The following is a 27,626-nucleotide window of genomic DNA, read 5'->3' as shown; positions in this document are numbered from 1 at the left end:
TGCCTGTAGATTTCTAAGCATGAAATGCCAATTTGTTGTGTTTTTTATTTCCAAATGGATATTCTGGCTAAACGCTTGTTTGTATTGTGTCAGAATTCAAAATTTAGGAAGGAAGAAGGCAAAACAAACTCAGACCCAGAAACAATTTAAGAAATGCCACTCAAGAAACCAAAAATCGGCTGAAGCATCCAAAACCATGACAGAAAGCCAGAATTGGAGAAGTCCATCCTTGGTAACCTTCTCCCATGTGGGGGACCTTGAGGAAGTTCCTTTGCTTCGGATCTGTCCAGCTGTAGGCATTGCAGCCATCTGGGGATTGAACCATCAGGTGTAAGTCCTCTATCTCTGTCTCTACCTCTCTCTGTAACTCTGTCTTTCAAACAAATTCAATAAATCTTTAAAAAGAACACAGTGAGGTTTCACCTCATTCCAATTAAAATTGCTTTCATACAGAAATCAACAAGCAGCAAATGCTGATTAGAATGTGAGGCAAAAAGTACCCCAACCCATTGCTGGTGGGAATGTAAACTTGTAAAGCCATTATGAAAGACCATTTGGGGATACCTCAGAAATTTGAATATAGACCTACCATAGGACCCAGCTTTTCACTCCTGGGAATTTACCCAATGGAAATGAAATCAGCAAATGAAAATGTTATCTGTACCTCAATGTTTCTTAAAGCTGCATTCACAATAGCTAAGAAATGGAATTGACCTAAATGCCCTTCAACTAAAGCCTGGATGTGGAAATTATGGGATATATACTCTATTGTATACTACACAATGGATAAAAACAATGAAATCCATTCATTTGTAACAAAATGAATGAATCTGGAAAACATACTGTGTGAAATAAGACAGTCCCAATATACTAATTCCACATGTTTTCCTTGATCTGTGATAACTAACAGAGCACCTAAAAGAAAATCCATAAAACTGAGATTGACACTTTGAGAAACAATGACTTGAACAGCTTTGGTCTTGACTGTTGAGAGTTTTTTTTTTTCTATACGTCATACTATTTGTTGAACTCTTTTTTAACATTGAGTTAATCATATGTTTATTTTTTATTTAATAAATGAATTTACAAAGTGCAACTTTTGTATTGTTGTGGCTTCTCCCCCAACCTCCCTCTCTCTTGTGACCCTTCCCTCTCCCACTCCTTTTCCCATCCTGGGTTTCATCGAGTTTCATTTTCAATTACCTTCATATACAGAAATCAACTTAGTATATACTAAGCAGGGAGTTTAATAGGCTGCCTTCATACAACTGCACAATGTATAGGGTATTGTTCAAGTAGTAATGTTGTCTTTAAATTTCATAGTAAAGCACATTAAGGGCAGAGATCCTACATGGGGAGCATATACCCAGTGACTTCCATGGTTGATTTAACAATTGGCACTCTTATTTATGATGTCAGCAATCACCCGAGGCTCTTGCCATGAGCTGTCTAGGCTATGGGAGCCCCTTGAGTTCACCAACTCTGAACTTGTTTAGTCAAGGCCGTATCACAGTGGAGGTTTATAAAGTCAATTGAAAATAAATCTCATTAAGCATAATGTTTGGAATAACACAGGCAGGAGGAATTTTGTAACTGTGAAGCTCTATTGTCCTGCATACTTTCCTACAGATTACTTCTAAAGGTACAGTTTAAAATCTTGGTATGGGACCTCAAATCCCATCAAACTGCATAGTAAAAAATGTCATCTTAATTGTTAAAGTGAACATATTAAGTGTTAAATTGATAATATAGATAGGATTACATGTTAAATGGATCATATAAACAATATGAAATGTCTGGTAAAAATAAACAGAATTAAAAAGGAGAGAATATTCCAACATGGGAAGCAGTACACAGAGCAGACACATAGAATTAGAATCACATTAAATAACACTCTGTCCTCAGAATCAGCCTATAAGGCATTCTGGTCATGTTAAAGTCACATGAGAGCAATTCAAGCATTAAAAGCCAAGACAATGTGGTACAAAATGTTCTACATAAAGGATCTCTGTGAGAGAGACCCCAGTGGAAAGAAGTGGCCATAAAAGAAGGATGTACTTTTGTCTGACAGGTGGAGAGTACTTCAACTTTGCTTGTGGACTTGTCTAGATACTGATACAGATTTTGGATACAAAGGCTACTTTAGCCTTTGTAGCTTCTATAACCTAGGCAGTTCATGACAAGGGTTTTGGGTGATCACTGATATCATACATAAGACTGTTATTTGTTAAATTAACAACAGGAGTCACTCTGCACATACTCTCCATAAAGGACTTCTGTCTGCAATGAATTGCATTATGAAAATTAACTGTAAAACTAGTTCTCGGTTTGTGTGTTTGTTCGTATGTGTAAATTCTTGAAATCTACTTTGTAAAAGTTGGATTTCCATGTATAAAGTTAAATAAAAATGTATCTTAAAGGATAATGGAACTTGGAATGAGCAAGAGAGGAGGAGTAAGGTGAGAGAGGAGGAGGGAGGGCAGCATAGTGAGAAGAATCACTATATTCCTAAATTTGTACTGATGAGATTTGTACTCATTAAAGAAAATGTTTCTTTGAGATATAAAAGAAACAAGAAGAATTATTTGCATGTTTCCTGAGTAATCGCTTCACTCTCAAGACAAAATGAATGATGCAAAAGAATTCATCTTCAAACACACATTAACGAAGTGGAACTCTAGTTGTTAAATTTTTAGGGTTTCAAACTCATATTTGAAAGGCATGTGTTAAAAATAGCTGAATTCTTATTTCAGCTCAATTCACAATAGCTAGAACCTGGAATCAACCCAAATGCCCATCAACAGTAGACTGGATAAAGAAATTATGGGGCATGTACTCCATAGAATACTACACAGCAGTCAAAAACAATGAAATCTGGTCATTTGCAACAAAATGGAGGAATCTGGAAAACATCATGCTCAGTGAATTAAGCAAGTCCCAAAGGGGCAAATATCATATGTTCTCCCTGATTGGTTGAACTCTTTAATTAACACACAATTGTTCCTAGGTATTTAAATTCAACTGAAAAGTGATCTCTGTTAAATGTAAGAGTGGGAATAAGAGAGGGAGGAGATGTACAATTTGGGACATGCTCAATTGGACTTGCCCCAAATGGTGGAGTTAGAAACGTGCCACGGGATTCCAATTCAATCCCATCAAAGTGACATGTACCAATGCCATCTCACTAGTCCAAGTGATCAATTTCAGTTCACAATTGATCACACTGATAGGCCTACGAGTCAAAGGGATCACATAAACAAAAGTAGTGTCTGCTAATACTAACTGATAGAAATAAAAAGGGAGAGAAAAATCCAACATGGGAAGTGGGATATACAGCAGACTCATAGAAAGGCAGATGTCCTAAACAGCACCCTGGCCTCAGAATCAGCCCTGAAGGCATTCGGACCTGGCTGAAGAGCCCATGAGAGTATTTTAGACATGGAAAGCCAAGACACGCTGGCAAAATAAAACCTAAAGGAAAGATCTCTGTGAGTGAGATCCCAGTGGAAAGATTGGGGCAATCAAAGAAGGAGGTACCTTTCTCTGAAGGGAGGAGAGAACTTCAACTTTGACTATGATCTTGTTGACATAAGATCAAAGTCAGTGAACTCAAAATGCTTCCATAGCCTTGGCAACTCATTACTAGAGCCTAGGGAGATTACTGATGCCTTAAACAAGAGTGTCAATTTGTTAACAACAGGAGTCACTGTGTATTTACTCCTCATGTAGATCTCTGTCCTTTATGTGTTGTTCAATGTGAATTAATGCTATAATTAGTACTCAAACAGTATTTTACACTTAATTGTTCTGTGTGGGTGTAAACTGTTGAAATCTTTACGTAATATAGACTAAATTGATCTGTACATAAAGATAATGAATCTTGATGTGAATGGAATGGGAGAGGCAGCAGGAGATGGGAGGGTTGTGGGTGGGAGGGAATTTATGGGGGGAAGCCATTGTAATCCATAAACTGTACTTTAGAAATTTATAAAAGTTAAAAAGGGATAAATTCAAATGTGGGAACAGGTTTTATGATGATTATTATTTGCTTTCCCTTTGTTTTCAATTCTGATAATTATACTGTATTTCTAAACACGCATCTGCTTGTTACAGACACATTTATAAAATATGGAAAACATGATGCTATTCTACTTTAAGATACTTAAACAAGAAGCTAATATTCCTATGGCAACTTATATCTAATCCATCAAAAGATATTTGTTGTGACCTAATCAAATAATTAGTGTGATATTCATGGGTAATATTCCAGAATTCAGAAAACTACTACAGTACATTTACTAGAATAAAATAATGAGTCTTACTGTGGGTGCATTTAAATTCATTGCACAAAACAAAAGTTTCAGTCTCTGGGAATTAATTCAAAACTCTTGAAATCCATTTCTCTATACATTCATTTGATGACCTATCAAATCTTTATTTATAGCTCTGAGAGTCAGATCTTAAATTTCTCTGATTGCTAGTTTCTTCTATAAATCATGCAAGATATCAACACAAGAATTACATAGAGCCTCTACTGCCACTGTTGTTCTTCTCTAACAGGGAATGGCCATGGCTAATGTGAACTTCAGTGGGAGTAAGACAGTGAATTGGTTTTAGGCCCACAACCTCTCCCTGGTTTCCTTTATTGAACAGATATGATTTTCCCTGTTCAAATTTCTGTGTTTTCTCTATACTGCCATTGTCCTAAGTGATATTCTACAAATGTGGGAACCTTAAACCTGAGCTTCCAAGCCTAGGTTCCCTCATCTAAGAGCTCAGAAACTAGTACATGATGAAAAAATAGGTCTCAATTTCATATTGCTTGAGATAAAAATGAAATTTCAGGGATTAATGAGCTAGCTCAGCACCATGGACTTTGTGAGTTTACATGTTCTTTCTTGGAATTTGCTCTCTTTGTTCATCACACACCTCTGCCACCAGGAGTTGTTCCTTCTGGGAATGGAGATATAGTTTCCAAGGGAAACTCCAATATGAGAAAAATTGTGAACATCATACTCACCAAAAATTGGCTAATCATAAGCCACTCCTTTGTCTCACTCTTCTGAGTCAATAAGGAAGCTATAGTGATTAATTTGTCCTGAATACAGAAGATTATATAGTCCAAGTGGTATAAATAAAGGGAGTGATGAGCAAAGAGTGAGTCTAGCTAACAAAAATAAACTCAAGGATTATTAACTGAATTTAGCCTTTTCTTTTTTAAATATTTAATTATTTGAAAGGCAGAGAAATGAAAGACAAAAACAGAGACACAGACACATGAAGAATCTTTTTCTTGGCTCACTTCCCAAGATGCTCAAATAAACAGGTTTTGGTGAGGACAGAGCCAGGAGCAAGTAATTTTATTTACATCTGCTATATAGGCACATTCCAAAGCATTTGGGTCATGTTCCATTGCCTTCCCAGGTTCATTAATAGAATATACACAAAGTAACACTACAATAGAGGAGGCCAGCATTGCAAGCAGTGGCCAATCCCATTGCAAAATAATGTGTGCCACAAACACTAGTCATTTCAGATCCATCATTAAAAATATTTAATCATATACCTCTGTTGCCTCATCATGTATTTTTCTATTAATTCAGTTCATAATTTGATAAGAAGAGGAAATCAAAGGGATACAAATTAAAAAGTGGGAATTCAGATTATTCCTATTTGAAAATGACATGGTTCTCAATATAGGGAAGCCAAAAGAGTCCACTAGTAGATGATTAGAATTCATAAAAAACTTTGTTAAAGTAGCAGAATATAATATTAACACACAGAAGTCAATAGCCTTTCTATACACAGACATTGCCATGGCCATCTAAACAGAAAGATTTCCAATAAACAACCTAAGTATCCATCTCAAGAGTCCTAGAAAACAAGAATAAGCCAAATACAAGATGAAATTAATAGCATAGGTCATAAATGGAATGTTAACATGAAAGATAAGCAAAATAAAGATTTTATTTTTAATAGAAGAAACAATCCTTTTGCTAGGTTATAAAAACTAGGTTCAAGTAAATAAAATCAAAGAAGGGGAAACTATAATGCATATCACAGATATAATAGGCATCACTAATTTACATTAACAAGGATAACTGAAAAAAAAATTAAAAATTGCTTATTTGTGGATACATATAACCTACCAAAACTGAGCCAAGTAGATATAACATACCTGAGAATCCAGGTCTCCCATGGGGTTGCGGCTTTGGGTAATGATCATTGTGAATGTTGTACTTTAGCTGCAGCCAACATGCTCTACATGCAGGATGTTGGTCATAGAGGAAGCCACCTGGTAGCAGGAGGTAGGAAGTACACAGTGACCTTACTTTCTGCTTGCTGTCGCTGCCAATCTACAAATGCCCTTTAGAAGAAGCCTATTGGCAAGCCAGTGGTGGATACAAGATAGCAGAATAGGGAGGGAGCTTATTTCTCGAGCCCAGGGGAAATTGTTTTAAAAAAGTGGTAGTCTTGGGGAAGAGTTATGAAAAAAAGGCAGAGGAAACTCTTACTACATGGAGGGCATGGGCACCCATGACTCAGGACTCCAATATCCAAGAGCCTAAGCACCATCGCTGCAAAGTGAGGTGAGACAAGACGGAAGTAGCCTGAGACTCTGGTGAAAAAGCAGAAGGAAGACCCTAGAGGAAGTGAGGTTTGAAGCTATGTGAGGGAGAGTGCACCAGCCCAACTAGAGGAGAGAAAAAAGAAGAGGGTATGAATACATTTCTCTCTGATCATCTTACAAAGCCATACAAGCCAATAGAGCAGGCACCAATTTGGACATACATAACAGCTGCACCAGCTCATTTCTGTGCCTGGCAATCAGCCGACTGGAGATTACTGATTCCAGTGGGGAGAAATAACAGGAGGTTAGGAGCTTGTGTATGTGTGAAGGTTCAGAACCAGGACTGTGGAAAAAATGAGTGTGCGTGGAAGAACTCATGGTGTGGATGAGACTTTGAGCAGTCTCAGTGGGACACCACAAGCTCCAGAAGTCCTGGACACCTGGTGAGAGACATTGCTGGAAAATCTTAACTTATACTGAGGATTGCACAGATCCTTTGTGCGGTCCTTGGGACAGAGCAGAGGAATATTATATCCACTTTGGCTAGTGCTCAGGCACTGGACTTCATCAAGGAGAAGAGCTCAGCTGAGCAGAAATAATTCCCTTCTGATTAAAAAAAGAGAGTGAAGATTTACCATGTCAAACCTGAGAGTTTCAACTTAGGCATGCCCTTAACTCTAGAGAACTGAACAGAGCTCTCTGGCTAAATCCACTACAAGCCTCTAGACATTCACTGAAAGCAGTCATGCCACTTATATATAGAGTCATAGTACAATGATAAAAGCTGCCAAAGTGGGGGAAAAAAAAGAAGAAACCAACGAGTACCTCCACAAATGCTGAACAACAAATGCAACAACCCAAGAGATAAGAATAAGGAAGACAACATCATGCTCCCAAAAAAAACAGAACACTTCAATACAAAATTATGAAGATGACGAGATAGAAGAAATGCAAGAAATAGAATTCCAAAAATTGATGATAAGATTATACAGAAGTAATCAAAAGCAAAAGCATGGACTACTAAAATCCATGGAGAACATGAAAGAAAATCTCTCATGAAATTAAAATCCTTTTTCATTTTTATTTAGTAAATATACATTACCAAAATACAGATTATGGATTGCATAGGCTTCTCCCCCGTAATTTCCCTTCCACTCACACCCCTCCCATCTCCCGCTCCCTCTCCTATTCCATTCACATCAAGATTCATTTTCAATTATCTTTACATAGAGAAGATCGATTCAGTATATATTAAGTAAAGATTTCTTCAGTTTACACTCACACAAAAACACAAAGTGTAAAAATACCGTTTCAGTACTAGTTATAGCATTACTTCACATTGGACAACACACTAAGCACAGATCCCACATGAGAAGTAAGTACACAGTGACTCCTCTTGTTGACTTGACAGTTTGACACTCTTGTTTAAGGTGTCAGTAATCTCCCTAGGCTCTAGTCATGAGTTGCCAAGGCTGTGGAAGCATTTTGGGTTCACTGACCTCAATCTTATACTGACAGGGTCATAGTCAAAGTGGAAGTTCTCTCCTCCCTTCAGAGAAAGGTACCTCCTTCTTTGAAGATCTGTTCTTTCCACTGGGATCTCACTCGAGCAGATCTTTCATTTAGGTCTTCTTTTTTTCCCCAGCGTGTCTTGGCTTTCCATGTCTAAAATACTCTCATGGGCTCTTCAGCCAGGTCCGAATGCCTTAAGGGCTGATTTTGAGGCCAGAGTGCTATTTAGGACATCTGCCATTGTATAAGTCTGATGTGTATCCCGCTTCTCATGTTGGATTTTTCTCTCCCTTTTTGATTCTGTCAGCTAGTATTAGCAGACACTACTCTTGTTCATGTGATCCCTTTGATTTGTAGGCCTATCAGTGTGATCAATTGTGAACTGAAGTTGATCACTTGGACTAGTGAGATGGCATTGGTACATGTCACCTTGATGGGCTTGTATTGGAATCCCGTGGCACGTTTCTAACTCCACCATTTGGGGCAAGTCCGATTGAGCATGTCCCAAATTGTACATCTCCTTCCTCTCTTATCCCACTCTGATATTTAACAGGGATCACCTTTTAGTTAAAATTTAAACACCTAAGAATAATTGTGTGTTAATTACAGAGTTCAACCAGTAGTACTAGAACAAAAAAAAGCTCATATGGATAAAGTATTACATTATACATAAACAGTCAGGACAAGTGCTGATCAAGTCACTGTTTCTCATAGTGTCCATTTCACTTCAACAGGTTTCCCCTTTGGTGTTCAGTTAGTTGTCGCCGATCAGGGAGAACATATGCTATTTGTCCCTTTGGGCCTGGCTTAATTCACTCAGCATAATATTTTCCAGATTCCTCCATTTTGTTGTAAATGACCAGATTTCATTGTTTTTGACTGCTGGATAGTATTCTATAGAGTACATGTCCCATAATTTCTTTATCCAGTCTACTGTTGATGGGCATTTGGGTTTGTTCCAGGTCTTACCTATTGTGAATTGTGCTGCAATAAACATTAATGTGCAAACAGCTTTTTTGTTTGCCTATTTAATTTATAAGGAGGAATAAAAATGAAATTAAAAAACTCAATAGAACATGAAATTGAGATATTGAAGAGAAAACAAAATAAAAATGAAGAATTCAACAGAACAAATAAAAAATGCATTTGAGAACCTTAAAATCCAAATCAGGCAGAAGAGAGAATATCAGACTTAGAAGACAGAGCATAGAAAAGTATACAGTCTATGTGGGAGCAAACTGTTGAAATCCATACTTAATGTATACTAAGCTGATCTTCTGTATATTAAGATAATCGAAAATGAATCATGATGTGAATGGAAGGGGAGAGGGAGTGGGAAAGGGGAGGGTTGTGGGTGGGAGGGACGGTATGGGGGGGAAGCCATTGTAATCCATAAGTCGTACTTTGGAAAATTATATGCATTAAATAAAAGTTTAAAAAAAAAAGAAAGAAAAGTATACAGTCTAGCTAAAGTCTGCAAGAGAAAATTAGAAATCTAAAACATATTGTTGAGAATCTATAGGATACAATATACAAAAAAACAAGATTTTGGGTTCTAGTAGATTCTGAAGTTATGGAGAAAGAGAAAGTGTTAGAAGGCCATTTTTAAGCAAAATACTAGCGAACTTCCAACAGACATGACCAGAAAAGATCATCAACAAAACACATTGTAATCAAACTCACCACAGTGAAGTATAGGAAAAAGATTCTAAAATGTGCGAAAGAGAAATGCCTGATTACTTTCAAGGATCTCCAATTAGATTCACATCAGACTTCTAATCAGAAACCCTGTAAGCTGGGAATGAATGGTAAGATATAGCCCAAGACTAAGAGAAAATACAGTCATCCTATTATATTATACCCTGCAAAGGTCTCATTTGGGAATAAAGATGAAATAAAAGCCTTTCATAACAAACAGAATGAATTTGTCACCACTCATCCATCCCTGCAAACGATGCTGAAGATTTGTTACAAACAGAAACACAGAAACACAATCATCAACAGAAAGAGGGTAAAGGAAGAAAACCTTGCAGTAAGGGATCACAGGAAGTTCAAACTATATATTAGAAATATCTTTGGGAACATGGCAGGGCAAAGTCACTACTTATCAGTAGCTGCATTGAAAGTAAATGGCCTCAACTCTCTAGAGATCCCAGTGGAAAGAACAGGTCATCAAAGAAGGAGGTACCTTTCTCTGAAGGGAGGAGAGAACTTCCACTTTGACCATGGCCTTGTCTAAATATGATCAGAGTCAGAAAACTGAAAAGGCCTGCATAGCCTTGCCAAATCATGACAAGAGCCTAGGGTGATTACTAATGCCATGAACAACAATTGCAATTTGTTAAGTCAACAACAGAAGTCACTGTGCACTTACTCGTCACGTCAGATCTCTGTCCTAAATGTGCTGTACATTTTTATTTAATGCTATAACTAGTGCTCAAACAGTATTTTACACATTGTATTTCTGTGTGGGTGTAAACTGTTGAAATCTTTAGTTAATATATGCTAAATTGATCTTCTGCATAAAATGATAATTGAAAATGAATCTTGATGTGAATGAAAGGGGAGAGGGAATGGGGGAGAGGAGGGTTGCAGGTGGGAGGAAACCTTTTGGGGGGGAAACATTGTAATCCATAAGCTGTACTTCAGAAATTTATATTCATTAAATAAAAGTTTAAAATAAAAGACACAGACTGGCTGAATGGATAAAAAACAAAACCCATCTATTTGCTGCTTACAAGAAACACATCTTTCCAACAAAGATGCATGCAGACTGAAAGTGAAAGGTTGGAAAAAGATATTCATGCCAAAAGAAACCAAAAAAGAGCTGATGTAGCCACCTTAATATCAGAAAAAATAGACTTTAACACAAAAAATGTTAAGAAAGACAAAGAGAGGTACTATATAATTATTAAGGTATCAATTCAACAGGAAGATATAACTATTATAAATGTATATGCACCTAATTACAGGGCACCAGTTTATTTAAAACATATGTTAAGCAACTTAAAGGGAGACTTAGACTAAAATACAATAATATTGGGGGGCTTCAATGCTCCACTTTTAGCAATGGACAGCTCAACCAGACAGAAATCAACAAGGAAACAGTAGATTTACTTGACACTAAGAACAAACAGATCTAAGAGAAATGTACAGAAATATTCATCCTAATGTTACAGAATACACATTCTTCTCACTAGTGCATGGGACTTTCTCTAGGATAGACCACATATTAGGCCATAAAGCAACTCTCAGCAAATTTAAAACAAATCAAAATCATACCATACATCTCAGACCACAATGGAATGAAGCTGGAAATCAGCAACTCAGGATTCTCTAGAGCATAAGTAAACACATGGAGAATGTCAGCATGCTCCAGAATGAACACTGGGTCATAGCAGAAATCAAAAGAGAAATCAAAAACTCTCAGGAAGCAAATGAAGGTAACAACACAGCATATCAAAACGTATGGGATACAGCAAAAGCAGTGTTAAGAGGAAAGTTTATAGCAATAGGTGCCTACATCAAGAAATTGGAAAGGCACCAAATAAATGAGCTATCAATGCATCTCAAAGATCTGGAAAACCTGCAGCAAACCAAACCCAAATCTAGTAGGACAAAGAAATAATTAAGATTAGAGAGAAAATCAACAAAATTGAATCCAAAAAATTAGAAAAGAGAAGCAAAATGTTGAAAGGATTTTTTGACAAAAATAAACAAAATTGACTCACCATTGGCTCAACTAACCAAATAAAGGAGAGCGAAGACAGAAATCAATAAAATTAGACCTGAAAAGGAAATGTAACAACAGATACCACAGAAATAACACGAGTCATTGTAAATTACTACAAAGAGTTGTATGCCAGCAATCAGGGAAATCTGTCAGAAATGGATAGATTCCTGGACATATATGACCTACAAAAATTGAAGCAAGAAACATAGAAAACCAAAAAGACCCATAACAAAGTCAGAAATTGAATCAGTAATAAAGGCCCTCCCAACAGAGAAAAGCCCAGGACAAGAGAGATTCACTGCTGAATTCTATCAGACATTTACAGAAGAAATAACTCCAATTCTTCTCAAGCTATTCAAAACAATTGAAAGAGAGGGAATCCTCCCAAATGCTTTCTACAAAGCCAGTATCACTTAATTCCTAAACCTGAAAAAGATGTAGCAGAGAAAGAGAATTACACACCAATTTATCTAAAGAACATACAAAAAATACTCAACAAAATTCAAGCCAAAATAATCCAACAACAAATTAGAAAGATCATCCAACCCGACCAAGTGGGATTTATCCTTCTATGCAGGGATGGTTCCACATTCACAAATCAATCAAAGTGATACACCACATTAACAAACCGCAGAAGAAAAATCATATATCATCTCAATAGATGCAGAGAATGCATTTGATAAATTACAAAACCATTTCATGATGAAAACTCTAACCAAATTGTGTATAGAAGCAACATTCCTCAACACAATTAAGGCAATTTATGAAAAACCCATGGCCATCAACCTATTGAATGGGGAATAGTTGGAAGCATTTCCACTGAGATCCAGTTCCAGACAGGGATGCCAAATCTCACCATTGCTATTCAATATAGCACTAGAAGTTCTAGCCAAGCCATTAGTCAAGAAAAATAAATTGAAAAGAGTACAAAAAGGGAAAGAAAATGTCAAACTATCCGTCTTTGCAGACAACGTGACTCTTTATTTAACGGATCCAAAGAACCCCACTAAGAGACTATTGGAACTCATAGACGAATTTGGCAAAGTAGCAGGATATAAAATCAATACATAAAAATCAACAGCCTTTTTATACAGACACTGCCAGTACTGAGAAATAACTTCTAAGGTCAATTCCATTCACAACAGCTACCAGAAAAAAAAAAACAAATAACTTGGAAAAAACTTAACCAAGGGTGTCAAATGTTTCTGTAATGAGAATTACAAAATCTTAAAGAACTAGAAGAGGACCAAAAATGGAAAAATATTCCATGCTCACTGATTGGAAGAATCAATAGCATCAAAATGTCCATTCTTCCAAAAGCAATTTACAGATTCAATGTGATACCAATGAAAATATCAAACACATTCTAATCAGACCTAGAAAAAATGATGCTGACATTCATATAGAAAGATATATTGAGGCACAGGAGACTTCAAATAGATGAACGAGTCTTATACAACAAAAACAGAGCTGGAGGCATCAGAATACCAGATTTCAAGACATACTACAGGGCAGTTATAATCAAAATAGCATGGTACTGTACAGAAACAGATGGATAGGCAATAGAACAGAATAGGAACACCAGAAATCAATCCAAACACCTACAACCAATTTATATTTGATCAAGGAGCTAAAACCAATTCCTGGAGCAAGGAGAGTCTTTTAACAAATATTGTTGGGAAAACAGGATTTCCACATGCAGAAGTATGAAGCTAGATACCTATGTTACACCTTACACAAAAATCCACTCAACATGGATTAAAGATCTAAATCTATGACCCAACACCATAAAATTATTACAGAACACTGGAGAAAGTCTGCAAGATATAGGCACAGGCAAGACTTCTTGGAAAAATCTCCAGTGGCATATGCAGTCAAACCAAAATTAACAACAGGGATTACATCAAATTGAAAAGTTTCTGTACTGCAAAAAAAAAAAGTCAGCAAAGTGAAGAGGCAACTGAAATAATGGGAGAAAATCTTTGCAAATTATGCAACTGATAAAGGATTAATAACAAAAATCTGGCAGGCACCACAGCTCACTTGGCTAATCTTCTGCCTGTGGAGCTGGCACCCTGGGTTATAGTCCCGGTTGGGGTGAAAGGTACTGTCCCAGTTGCTCCTCTTCAAGTCCAGCTCCCTGCTGTGGCCTGGGAAGGCAGTGAATGATGTCCCAAGTGGTTGGGCCCTGCACCCACATGGGGGACCAGGAGGAAGCATCTGGCTCCTTGCTTTGTATCGCCACAGTACACCAGTGTAGCAGCCATTTTGGGGGTGAACCGACAGAAAAGGAAGACTTTTCTCTCTGTCTCTCTCTCTCTCACTGTCTAACTCTGCCTCTAAAAAATAACCAGAATCTACAAAGAGATCAAGAAACTTCACAACAGCAAAACAAATAACCCACTTAAGAGATGGGCCAAGAGCCTAAATAGACATTTTTCAAGAGGAAATCCAAATGGCCAGCAGACACATGAAAAAAGGTTCAGGATCACTAGCTATCAGGGAAATGCAAATCAAAACCACAATGAGGTTTCACCTCACTCCAGTTAGAATGGCTTTCATACAGAAATCAACTAACAACAGATGATGGTGAGGATGTGGGGGCAAAGGCACAATAACCCACTCTTGGTGGGAATGCAGACTGGTAAAGCCACTATGGATACAGTTTGGAGATACCTCAGAAATCTGAATGTATCCCTACCACATGACCCAACAATTCCCTTCTTTGGAATTTACCCAAGGAGAATTAAATTGGCAAATAAAAGAGCTGTCTACACCTCAAAGTTTATTGCAGTGCAATTCAGAATGGCTAAGATATGGAATCAACCTAAATGCCCATCAACAGAAGACTGGATAAAGAAGTTAATTGATATGTATTCTACAGAATACTACACAGTGGTAAAAGAAATGAAATCTGGTCATTTGCAACAAAATGGAGGAATCTAGAAAACATCATACTGAGTGAAATAAGCCAGTTCCAAAGGGACATATATCATATGTTCTCCCTGATATGTGACAACTGAGCATCTAAAAGGAAAACTGTAAAAGTGAAACTGATGCTATGAGAAGCAATGCCTTGATCAGCCTTTGTGATGACTGTCAAGGAACACCTTACTATTTTATTCATTTTAGTATTTTCTTTTTCTTTTTTTTTAAACTTTTAATTAATGAATATAAATTTCCAAAGTATAGCTAATGGATTATAATGGCTTTCCCCCATAACGTCCCTCCCACCCACAACCCTTCTCTTTCCCACTCCCTCTTCCCTTCCATTCACATCAAGATTCATTTTCGATTCTCTTTATATACAGAAGATCAGTTTAGCATACATTAAGTAAAGATTTCAACAGTTTGCTCCCACACAGAAACATAAAGTGAAAAATACTGTTTGAGTACTAGTTATAGCATTAAATCTCAATGTACAGCACACTAAGGACAGAGATCCTACATGAGGAGTAAGTGCACAGTGACTCATGTTGTTGACTTAACAAATTGACCCTCTTGTTTATGGCATCAGTAATCACCCTAGGGTCTTGTCATGAGCTGCCAAGGCTATGGAAGCCCCCTGAGTTCACCAGCTCTGATCATATTTAGACAAGGCCATGGTCAAAGTGGAAGTTCTCTCCTCCCTTCAGAGAAAGGTACCTCCTTCTTTGATGACCCATTCTTCCCACTGGGATCTCACTCATGGAGATCTTTCATTTAGGTTTTTTTTTTTTCCCCAGAGTGTCTTTGCTTTCCATGCCTGAAATACTCTCATAGGCTTTTCAGCCAGATCTGCATGCCTTAAGGGCTGATTCTGAGGCCAGAGTATTGTTTAGGACATTTGCCATTCTATGGGTCTGCTGTGTATCTCACTTCCCATGTTGGATCATTCTCTCCCTTTTTGATTCTATCAGCTAGTATTTGCAGACACTATTCTTGTTTATGTGATCCCTTTGTTTCTTAGTCCTAGCATTATGATCAATTGTGAACAGAAATTGATCACTGGGACTACTGAGATGGCATGAATACCATTGATTGAGCTTTTTACTTAATACAGAATTATTCTTAGGTGTTTAAATCAAATTGTAATAAAAATAAGAGTTTGAATAAGAGATGGAGGGGATATACAGTTTGGTACATGCTCCCAGGTATTTACCCCTAAGGCTAAAGCTTAAAACTTGCCATGGGACTCGAAATACTAAAAATTGGCATGTACCAATGCCACCTTACTTATTGAAGTGATCAGTTTAAGTCCATGACTGATCATAAAGAGGATTAAGTGTCAAGGGAGCACACAAATAAGACCAGTGTCTGCTAATAATTGCAGAATTAAAAAGGAGAGAACAATCCAGGATGGGAAGCAGGTCACAGAGCAGACTCTTAGAATGACAAATGCTGTAAACAGAACTCTGGCCTCAGAATCACACCTTAAGGCATTTGGATCTGGTTAAAAAGCACATGAGAGTAGTTCAGGCATGGAAACACAGGACATTGTGGCAAAAATGACCTTAAAGAAAGACCTCTGTGAGTGAGATTGCAGCAGAAAGAAGTGGGCATTAAAGAATGAGGTACCTTTCTCTGAAGGGAGGAGAGAACTTCCAGTTTGATTATAACCTTGTATAAATAATGTTGAACTTTGTGAACTCAAGAGGCTTCCATAGCCTTGGCAGCTCATGAAAAGAGCCTCAGATGATTACTGACATCATAAATAAAATTTTGAACTGTTATATCATCAACAGCAGTCACTGTGCACTTGCTCCCTATATTGGGACCTGTGTACTTAATGTTTTTTACTATGAGAATTAACACTATAACTAGTTCTCAAACCATGCTTTATACTTTGTCTTTCTGTGGGGGTGCAACCTGTTGAAATCTTTACTTAGTATAGAGTTGATCTTCTGCATATAAAGATATTTAAAATGAATCTTAATGAAGAATGGGATAGGAGAGGGAGTAGCAGATGGGATAGTTTGTGGGTGGAAGGGTGGTTATAGAGCAAAGAATCACTATAATCCAAAAGTTGTACTTTAGAAATTTATATTTATTAAATAAAAGTTTTCTATAATCTTAACATATCTGAATAGAGCAATACTGAGTAAGAACATTCAATCAGGAATAATGTGTTCAAATGAAAGATCAGCAACCAATATCTTCAAAATAAAATCTACAAAATTAAAAAAGTATAACACCAATCTTTTGAAAAGTTAGAGAGGTAACTTTTCCAAACTCATCATATGAGGCCAGCTGGTAAAGCCATTATGGACGTCTGTTTGGAGATTCCTCAGAAACCTGAATATAACCCTACCATACAACCCAGCCATCCCATTCCTTGGAATTTACCCAAAGGAAATTAAGTTGGCAAATAAAAGAGCTGTCTATATCTTAATGTATATTGAAGCTCAATTCACAATAGCTAAGACCTGGAATCAACCTAAATGCCCATCAACAAAAGACTGGATAAAGAAATTATGGGATATGCACTCTATAGAATACTATACAGCAGTAAAAAATTAAATCTGATCATTTGCAACAAAATGGAGGAATCTGGAATACATCATGCTGAGTGAAATAAGCCAGTCCCAAAGGGACAAATATCATATGTTCTTGATCGGTGACAACTGACTGAGCACCTAAGAGGAAACCTTTTGAAGTGAAATATACACTATGAGAAAAAATGACTTGATCAGCCCTTGTCCTGACTGTTGAAGAACAACTTACTATTTTGTTCCTTTTAGTATTTTTTGTTCTACTTAATGCCATTGGCTTAACTCGGTAATTAGGTGTTTAAATTTAACTGAAAAGTGATCTCTGTTAAATATAAGAGAGGAAATAAGAAAGGGGGGAGATGTACAGTATGGCCCATGCTCATCAGACATACCTCTAGTGGTAGAGTTAGAAACATGCCAGGGGATTCCAATTCAATCCCATTAAGGTGGCATGTACCAATGCCAGCTCACTAGTCAAAGTGATCAGTTACAATTCATAATTGATCATAATGATAGGATTGAGAGTCAAAGGGATCACCTACACAAGACTAGTATCTGCTAATACTAACTTATAGAATTAAAAAGGAGAGAACAACTCAAATGGGAAGTGACTCATAGAATGGCAGATGTCCTAAACAGAACTCTGGCCTCAGAATCAGCCCTTAAGTTTTAGATATGGATAAAAAGCCCATGAGAGTATTTCAGGCATGGAAAGCCAAGACACTCTGGCAAAAAAAAAAAGACCTAAATGAAAGATCTCTGTGAGTGAGATCCCAGTGGAAAGAATGGGCCATCAAAGAAGGAGGTACCTTTCTCTGAAGGGAGGAGTGAACTTCCACTTTCACTATGGCCTTGTCTAAATAAGTTCAGAGTTGGTGAACTCAGGGGTCTTCCATAGCCTTGGCAGCGGGTGATTACTGACATCATAAATTAGATTGTCAATTGTTAAGTCAACAACAGGAGTCACTGTGCACTTACTCCGCATGTAGGATCTCTGTCCTTAATGTATTGTACTATGTGAATTACTGGTAAACCTACTACTAAAACAGAACTCTATACCTTGTGTTTCTGTGTATGTGCAAACTGTTGAAATCTTTCCTTAGCATATACTAAATTTTCTGTATATAAAAATAATTGAAAAAATGAATATTGATGTGAATGGAATGGGAGAGGGAGTGGGAGATTGGGTGGTTGTGGGTGGGAGGGAGGTTATCAGGGGGAACCGCTATAATCAAAAGTTGTACTTTGGACATTTATATTTATGAAATAAAAGTTAAAAAATAAATAAATAAACAAGTTCAATTAAGGGAACTATAAAAATTTTCTATAATAATAATAACATCTCTGAATAGAGCAATACTGAGAAAGAACATTAAATGAGGAATAATGTGTTCAAACGAAAGATCAGCCACAAATGTCTTCATTGCTAAAATCTACAAAATTACAAAAAAAAACAATTTTTTGAAAAGTATTATACAAATTGTTAGGGAGGTAACTTTCCAAACTCATTTTATGAGGCCAGTTTTTCCTAACGTGTCCTGATAGATGCAAGATCTCTGTTTATCTCTGATTCTCTTTTTTCAAATAAAAATTTACAAAGCAGAGTCCCCGCTGAATATAATGCAACACTGTCATCCTAATAGAATTTATATTAAAATACAGGTGCAAAATTTGATAGTAATTGAATCCAGTTTGGAATCCAAAAAATGGTAAGATATCACAATCAAGTCAGATGTAATATAGGAACAGGGAAAATATGAATGTAATTCATAATTCCAATAATTCACATCAATCAAAAATAAACATCAGTATAATAAACTAGATGCAAAAAACATTTTGTATAAAATTATACATTCACTTATGAGAAGTAAATTGAGCAGAACACTTACAGATTGCATATACTTCAATTACAAAACCCTTGCATTTGAGGAACCTGAGCCAGATTCTATTGAATGCCAACAAAATGAAAGCATTTACCCTATAATGGAACCATAATATGATGCACATTTTTTACTTTTATATTCAATACTGCAATGTAAGGTCTAGGCAAAACAAAAAGAAAAGGGAAGGAAATAAAAGACACAGATATAGAAAAGAGGAAATTGAAATTACTTATTTTTTTTCCATATGATTTTATTCTATTTACATGGAAATGCAATGAGTTCAACAACAGGCCACCTGAACTGGTAGATTTGTAGGATACAAAGTAAGCACAAAATATCAGAATAAGTTTTATATACCTATACTATTGTGAACCCACTGAAAAAATAAATTAAAGAAATTAAATTCACAATAAGAAATAAAATACCCTGGATAAATTTGACTTGAGATGTAAAATGGCTCTACAGCAATAATTCTAAAGCCATGATAAAGAATCTGCGATCAAAAAGACCACTCATATTCATAGATTGAAATACTTTCTAATATTTCCATATTATCCAAGTTAAATTACAGATACAATATGCTTTCCATCAAAATCAATGGAATTCATCATGTATCTAGAAAAATAAACCTAAACCTCATATCTTCACCTATATTAAAAAATGTTCCACATAGAAAAGTAGCTCTTGAGAAACAGAACACGTCTTGGATCTCAACTAATGAATTCAATACATACCATAGATGTATGATAAACCCTGGCATAAAAACTGTTAAATAGACCAGTGTAAGAGGATAGAGGCTCCCATAAAGAAATACAGATACATACAGACAATGGATCTTTTACACAGCTAACAAAAATACACTGGAAAAGGTATAGTCTATTCAGTAAATTGTCCAGAGGCAACGGGATATCCATTTGGACATGACTAAACCCAGATGACCACCCCTCTTTTCCTATACAAAGTCAACTGAAAGTGAATCATGGATGTAAATGTAAGAACTGAAACTTACAAAATATAGAGAAAACTATAAGACATTGACATAAGCAATGGCTTCTTGATAAGATACCCTAAGAACAGGCAATAAAAAAACTAATAGAGAAACCTTATATCAAACTAAGAAGATAATTCACAACAAAGAAGACAATCATCAGAGTGAAGATAAAACCCCTCTTAACTCCTATAAAACCAGCATTACTTTAATTCTAAAATCAGGTATATGTACAAAGCAAACTAAGACCAATATATTTGATAAATACAGATGCAAAAAATCCTCAAAATACATGCTAATCAAACATAACAACACATTAGAAATATAATTCACCCAGACCAAGTGGGAATGCACTAGATAAAATACGTCCTTGATAAAAACCTTGAGACATTGGCATACACACAGAATTCTTGTTAAATACCCCAGATTGATAGGCAATCAAAGCAAAAATAAACAAATAGGATTGCATTAAGCTAAGATGCTTATGCACTGCAAAGGAATTGCTCAACATATTGTAGAGGCATCCAAGAGAACAGGAGAAAACATTTGCAAATCTTGCAATGGTTAAAGGTCTAATATCCAGAATCTACAAAGAGTTCAAGTAATGCAGAACAACAAAAGCAACAAAAATCCTGTCAAGCAATGAGCAAAGGACAAAACAGACATTTTTGAAGGATGACATTCAAATGGTCAACAGAAACATTTAAAAATGCTCAGGATCATTAGCCATCAGAAAATGCAAATCAAAAGGATGATGAGGGTGAAACCTCACCCCAATCAGAGTGGCTATCTTTCAAAAATTATAAAACAATAAATGTTAGCAAATATATGGGTGATAAAATACTATAATCCACTGCTGGTTAAATTGTAAAAGAGTACAACCATTATGGAACACAGTCTGGTAATTTTTCAGTAACCTGAAAATTGTTCTACCGTATACACAGCCATCCCACTTGACAAGAAGACTTGTCTGCACCTTATGTTTATTGCAGATCAATAGCTAAGATCTGACATCAACCTAGAGATTCATCAACTGAATAATGGTTAAAGAAAATGTGGTATATATACACTATGCAAAACTACTCAGCTATATAAATAATAAGATCTTGTCTTTTACAACAAAATATATGCATATAGAGGCCATTATTCTCAGTCAAATAAACCAGCACAAAATAAACAAATGAACAAAGCACAAATAAACAAAGCACAAAAATGCAATGTTGAGTTTTGCTTATTGCTTACAATCCTTGTCTATACTCTTGATAACCAGTGATTTTTCTACTTGTTCCATTCAATTCTTTATTTAGTGCAGAGTTCAGCTTGTGATTATAAAATAAATTGAAATTATGCAATTATAGATATAAAAAGAAAAATAAGAGAGGAAGTAGGACAGAGGGTCAGAGCATGGGCAAGAGGGAGGTTAGGGTGGGAAATATTATGTATGCTCTTATGTCTGTGTATATGGAATACATGAAATTTGTTCACCTTATATGAATAAAAGTATCTTAATACCCCAGTAGACTGGGATAAAGTATTTGCCAATTCTGCATTTCATGAAGAACTGAAATTCAGAATACATATGAAACTGCTGAAATTATGCACAAATATATCTAAGAATTGGGAAAGGATCTGAAAAGGCATTTCTATAAAGAAGAAATACGCATGGTCAACAAAAATGGGAAAACATGCAATGTAATTATTATATAGGAAAATGCAAATCAAAATACACTAGGTGTCACCTCAGTAACAAATGCTAGTGGGGTATGAAAGAAAGAAAACTTTAATAAGTTATTGGAGCCTGCACTGTTGTGTAACAATTAAAGCCACCACCTGCAGTGCCAAAATCCCATATGGGGACTTGAGTCCCAGTTGTTCCACTTCTGATCCAGCTTTCATCTGTGGCCTGGGAAATCAGTGCAAGGTGGCCCAAGTCTTTAGGCCTCTGCTCCCACATGGGAGACCCAGGAGGAAGCTTCTGGTTCCTGACTTTGTTTTGGCCCAGCTCTAGCCATTGCAGCCATTTGGGGAGTGAACCAGTGGATGAAATATCTCTCTCTCTCTCTCTTTCTATCTGTAACTATGACTTTCAAATAAATAAATATTTTAAAATATAAGATATTGATGAGAATGCAAGTTAGCCTAGCATTATGAAGACTTAGTATGGCCATACCTCAAAAAATGAGAAGGGATAAACCTCTCCAACCATTGTGTATGTATCAGAAGAAAATTCAATCTGAATGCACAAGAGATTTCTGCTTTCTGTTTTGACTACAGCAGTATTCATAGTAGTAAATATTTGGAATGAACCCAGGAATCTATCAAAGTGTTACAGGTTTTCCAATCCTAATTCAGTGATTAAAAAGGATTGAAATATTATTTGCTTCAAAATGGGCGGAACTGGAGATCCTTAAGTGAAGTAAGACTGGCATAGGAAGAAATAAATCTCACATGTTCTCTGATATATGGATTTCTAAGAAATGGTGGAAATAAATATAAGTGTTTTTAATTAGGATGGGAAGATTCATTACTGAAGATACTGGGTGGTAGGATAACAGATATAAAAAAAGAGTTAGAAAGAACGAACCAGTGGCAGTGTTCCATAATATAGTGTTGTCACTTTAGTTCCTGATAAGATACTCTGTACAGGAAATTGGAATGGAGGAGCTTGTAGGGCTTAAACACAAAATAAGCAAGGAAAACCCTCATTTTCTCGATTGATTAAATTCTGTTGTGCACGTACACAAATGTTGCACTGTATGCTGTAATAATATGCAAGTAGTGTTAATCAAAGACTGAGCAAAATTTTAAAAATCAGAAATATCTCTATATTCTATCAATGAACTATCTGCAATATGTGATTAACCAAACTACATCATTTACAAAGCATAAGAAAGTAATAAGGCAATAATCTCCAGTCCTGCTAAGGATTATTTAAATAATCTTAAAATTTAAAAATCAAGGTTGCCTTTCCCATTGAATTTTCTGCTCATCCCTTGCATGACTTTCTGATATTCTATGAATGCCATTGTTGCAAAGCTTAACTAGAACCTAAATGGAAGAATAGTTGTAAGGTTTTAATATGTATTTATTTACTTGAAAGGAGGAGGGACAGTAGTGGATAGATCTTCCATCCACTAGTTCACTTGTCAATGTTTGCAAAACCTGGGACTGGTTCCAGTTTAATCTAGGAGTCAGGAACACCTTTTGTATCTCCAATGTAGGCAGAAGGTACATGAGTACTTAAGACATCATCAAATGCCCCTCAGATACATTGTAGCAAGAATCTGGATTGGAAGTGGGGAATGGCCAGGACCTGAATGAGGAAGATAAATATGAGATGAAGGCATCCCAAGTCATGGCTTAACTCACTGCTCATGACCCCATCCCTTTATACTGTTTCATTCATTCTTAATACTGTTGTCAAATTACAGGCATGATGTTCAAACTTGGATCCATGTATGTCAGTTTAAAAAAGGCTAAGGGTAACTGTTAAGATTAATAAAACTGAATTCCACAATTGAGGACCCGGGTGCATTTCCTGATTCTGATCCTAACTCCAGCTTCCAATTAAAGCAGACCCTGGGAAGTCATGATGATGTCCCAAGACATGTGGTTTGTGCCACCCACATGGAAAACCTGAAGTGAATTACCTGCTCTCAGGTTTAGATCTGATCCCTCCCTGGAAGATGTGAGCATTTGTGAAGTGAACTTGTGAATAGGAGTTCTTTCTCTCATTCATTGTCTCTTGTTTTCTATCAAGTAAATTAGAAAATAATTCATCAGACATAAAGAGCAACATAGTCTTGGAAGTCATCCAAGTAAAGACTGAAAGCAAATGGAGGTATAGCAAAATATTTATATTCTTTATTCCAATGTAACCTAACAGATAATATTATCATTTTAATAAAAACTTAAAAATCAACAGTGTTGTTACAGTTTCTGATCATTAAAAATAATGACAGAAATTATATAAATGGTAGGAGTAAAGAGTTGAGAACATTCTTTTATAAGATATCTGAGCTTCCAGAGAAATAGTGTTCCAAACCAATTTTATGTGCTAAATACATTACATTTTTGTGAACTTAAGAAACATATGTACAGATTTCAAAAGTAAAATAGAAAGAAGATATAAAGTGATTAAATAGAAAATATGCAGAAACAAGGTCCATTATAACACCATTACATTGAAGCCTGGAAAAGCAATATGCACTTCAGGTTAATCAGGATTTGTGTCAGAAAATTTAAAAGGGTTACACAGTGAGATGAGCAGATCATTTTCTATGAGGATAGTACAGTGTTTCATATCAGCATTCATAGATAGAGCATCCGAATATTTAAGAAAAATGCTTACAAAACTGCAAGGATTGCCCAGTGTTTATCAGAACAAATAAATACAATGGTATGAATACCCAACCAGGGGTAATTAATAGTTATCCATATGTCATTGTGCAGATACATCAGCTAACACTAGATAGAGAAAATAAATAAGGTCACTTCAAGTGTTGAAAAAGCACAAAAATCAGTATATATGGAAGCAAAGATAGACAATCCATTTTAACTATCAATATTTCCTACAGAAGCACAATCTATACACAATCTATAACATGACAGCATTTTGCCATATGTAACCAAAAAGGCCAAGAATTAGCAGATGAGGAACAAAAATCAAGAAAGCTATTGTCACAAATACCAAACAAAGCTAGCAAAACTCATGGTTTTGAGAAACAGAAAGTAAGCTAACAAAAACATCAAAGAGCCAGGACTTTCCTCTTGGGGGCAGAAGTAGAAGAGATTGGGAAAATACCTGAACTGACCAAGGCCCCTATATTTTCCTGAATATTTGTTCTATGGATGTTAACATTTTTATTCAAATTTAGCAGAAAACAAAGATGTCAACAATTGTCTTCCTTTCAGGTGTTATTATTGTATATTAGGGATCTATGCAAGAGTATATATGTCTAACATGAAATCATGGCACATAATTTCTAAACTGGTGTACTAAGTGCAATTTTTTTAAAAGGAAACAGTGTATTTATCCCACAGTATCAAGGGACACCAAACTCAGGTTCCCAGACTTTGGGGATCACTTTCAGGAGATGCAGACTAAGGGGATTCACTCTCAGGAACTAAGACAAACCTCAGCAGCCAGAACATGTAATTCTGAGAGTTCCACACTTTTTACTTTTCCCTCCCAACAGTTTGCATTGGCTCCCTCCTCCAAGGTATTAGTTCTCACCAGAAATCAAACACTTAAAATCAGTTTAAGCCTGTGACCTGTGCAGTCATTTTCGTGATCACTAACAGCAAATGTGTGTTGTTTGCTTAACATCAAACAACACATCTATAACACCTATGACTTACCAACAGTTCAATTCTGACATTATATAGAGTTAGTAGACATAATGGATTAAGATTTTAGTGTAAGCACATCCCAGGCATATACCATTGAAAAGCATCTATTTGATTTTCTGGCTCCAGTCAAAATTATGAAGTTATCCAGAGATCCCCTCTAAAGCTATCTTATTTGCATGAGCTTAGCTGTGGCCTGAAATTTGTGGATTAGACAGAATCATAGCCACTCATATTGCCCATGAAATATCTGAGTCTTAAAATCAAAGGTACAGGAATTGAGGAGAAAAGAATTTTTTCTTTTACCAGTCACAAATGAACTCTCAAATTTATAAACCATTTTAGAGCCAGCAGAATCTGATATTCTGAAATATTCTCAAATGCTACAAGCTATCATTTGACAAAACCAAATTTGGATGCATAATGCAACTACTGTGTGTTCAACAGTTTATTTGATTCTCGGTTCTCACACCAGTTAGCTTGGGGTTGGGGAGTGAAGAATGATTGGCCTTTACAAAGATTTTACTCTCCACACAAGGGTGTGAAGGCATTTAATCCCAATTAGGAGAGATTAATCATTGGGAACAGGTGGGAACCCAATGAAGTGATTGGGCTAGATCAATTCATGTGATTATTGAGTGACTGCTTATTCTCAGGTGTGTGCTGTAGAAACTACTTCATATTTGAACCTCCTGCAATTTCATTATTTGGTCATATGGTCTCTGTGCCACCCAAACCTCTGCCAACAAGATGACCATCAACAGATACTGCCCTCCGACCTTGGACCCAAACCATGAGACAAATATCATTTCTTTCTAAATAACTGAGTCTGTACCATTCTGTTATTAGCATCAAACAAAACCTGACTAAGACCCTAGGAAGAGCTGTGCTGACAGGACTGAATTGTAAACTAGTGACCTCGTTTCTCAACCAAAGGATATCAGATCACATGTGGAAGTTCATTTCTCCATGTGGATTCTGTAATAACCAGCAATTTGGAAAGCTGTGTGGCCCCAGGGTTCACACAAACCCTTTTCCTTTAGACATAGGACAGGACACCAGGGTCCGGGCTACTGGCCCAGCTCACCTCTTGTGACTGTAGAATACTGGTCTCTGACACTCACCACTTTCCAGCTTCTAACGAGTCCCAGCATCCTCCCGAGGGCTCCTGAGTGTGGTGAGGGAAGTTCACAGAGCAGCAATGGGTGAAACACCTGAGGCCTCTCTCAGGAACAAACCCAGAAAGCCTAACATTGGGATGCCAGAAAAGAAGGTGCTGTGTGGTTCAGCAGTGTTGCCTTTGAACACCTGATTTTAAAGTCTGCCCTAACAATGAGCATGCATAACATCAGAGAACACACAGCCAATCCAAATGCTCCTAGCATGAGGGCCATAGCTTGGGGTTGTGGCAGGTGGGGGCAGAGAGGAACTCTGCTTGGTCTCAGGTCTGAAAATGCCTCATCTTTGCAGCTTGATCCTCCCAACAGCAGGGGCCGCTCTCACCTCCCTGATGATCATGATATCAGAGCACTGTCCCTCCCTCTTTTTCCAGGACCCTATTAAAATCTTGTGTCTCTTGGACTTTCAATAATGGTCTCATGTGTAACAGAATGCTGAATCTTTCCAGTATTTCTGCGTCTTTATATTATTTATATTCTTGGCTCTTTTTTAAGGTCATTTGACTTTAAAAAAAAATTGGCTCCAGGAATATTTTAGGATACTAAGAAATACATTACATAGATTGACCTCTCTTTCTCTTGTTTCTATTACAGATATTCACTTGTAGTTCTGTATTCTGTAATTTAATATTGTTGTCTGTTTCATTCTTACTGGCATGCCATAACACATTGGTTTATATATTGATTTCATACACAGTAATCCTGCATAATTCTCTGGTCAGTTTTTATTTGTTTTGAATTTTATGGGATTATCTCCTTATATAATAGTTTTATTAACATTTATTGATGGTTTTGCTGCTTAAAAGCATATCCTTATACATAAAATTTTCTGTTTTTTAAATTTCCTAACTGCACATCTAGGACATTGTTGAAGACAGAAAATAAAAGGAGAGTGGCTTGTACAGCTGTATTCTGAGAGAAATAGCTTTCAGTGTTCTATG

General features: G+C 36.4%; 1 long non-coding RNA gene across 1 annotated transcript; it reads right to left on the bottom strand.

Annotated features, from left to right (window-relative positions):
- Positions 1-13: 13 nt before the first annotated feature.
- Positions 14-26,967, bottom strand: LOC149126176 (uncharacterized). Its single transcript, XR_016234909.1, has 3 exons — positions 26,632-26,967; positions 6,179-6,295; positions 14-309 (listed from the first exon to the last, which is right to left on the bottom strand). It is a non-coding gene; the product is annotated as an uncharacterized LOC149126176 (long non-coding RNA).
- Positions 26,968-27,626: the final 659 nt, after the last annotated feature.

Source organism: Oryctolagus cuniculus, chromosome 6 (genome assembly GCF_051225735.1).
Source record: "Oryctolagus cuniculus isolate XC-2025 breed Fujian yellow rabbit chromosome 6, ASM5122573v1, whole genome shotgun sequence".
Taxonomy (NCBI): Eukaryota; Metazoa; Chordata; class Mammalia; order Lagomorpha; family Leporidae; genus Oryctolagus; species Oryctolagus cuniculus.
Note: the sequence above shows the minus strand (reverse complement) of the source record. Positions and strands in the feature narration are given on the sequence as shown.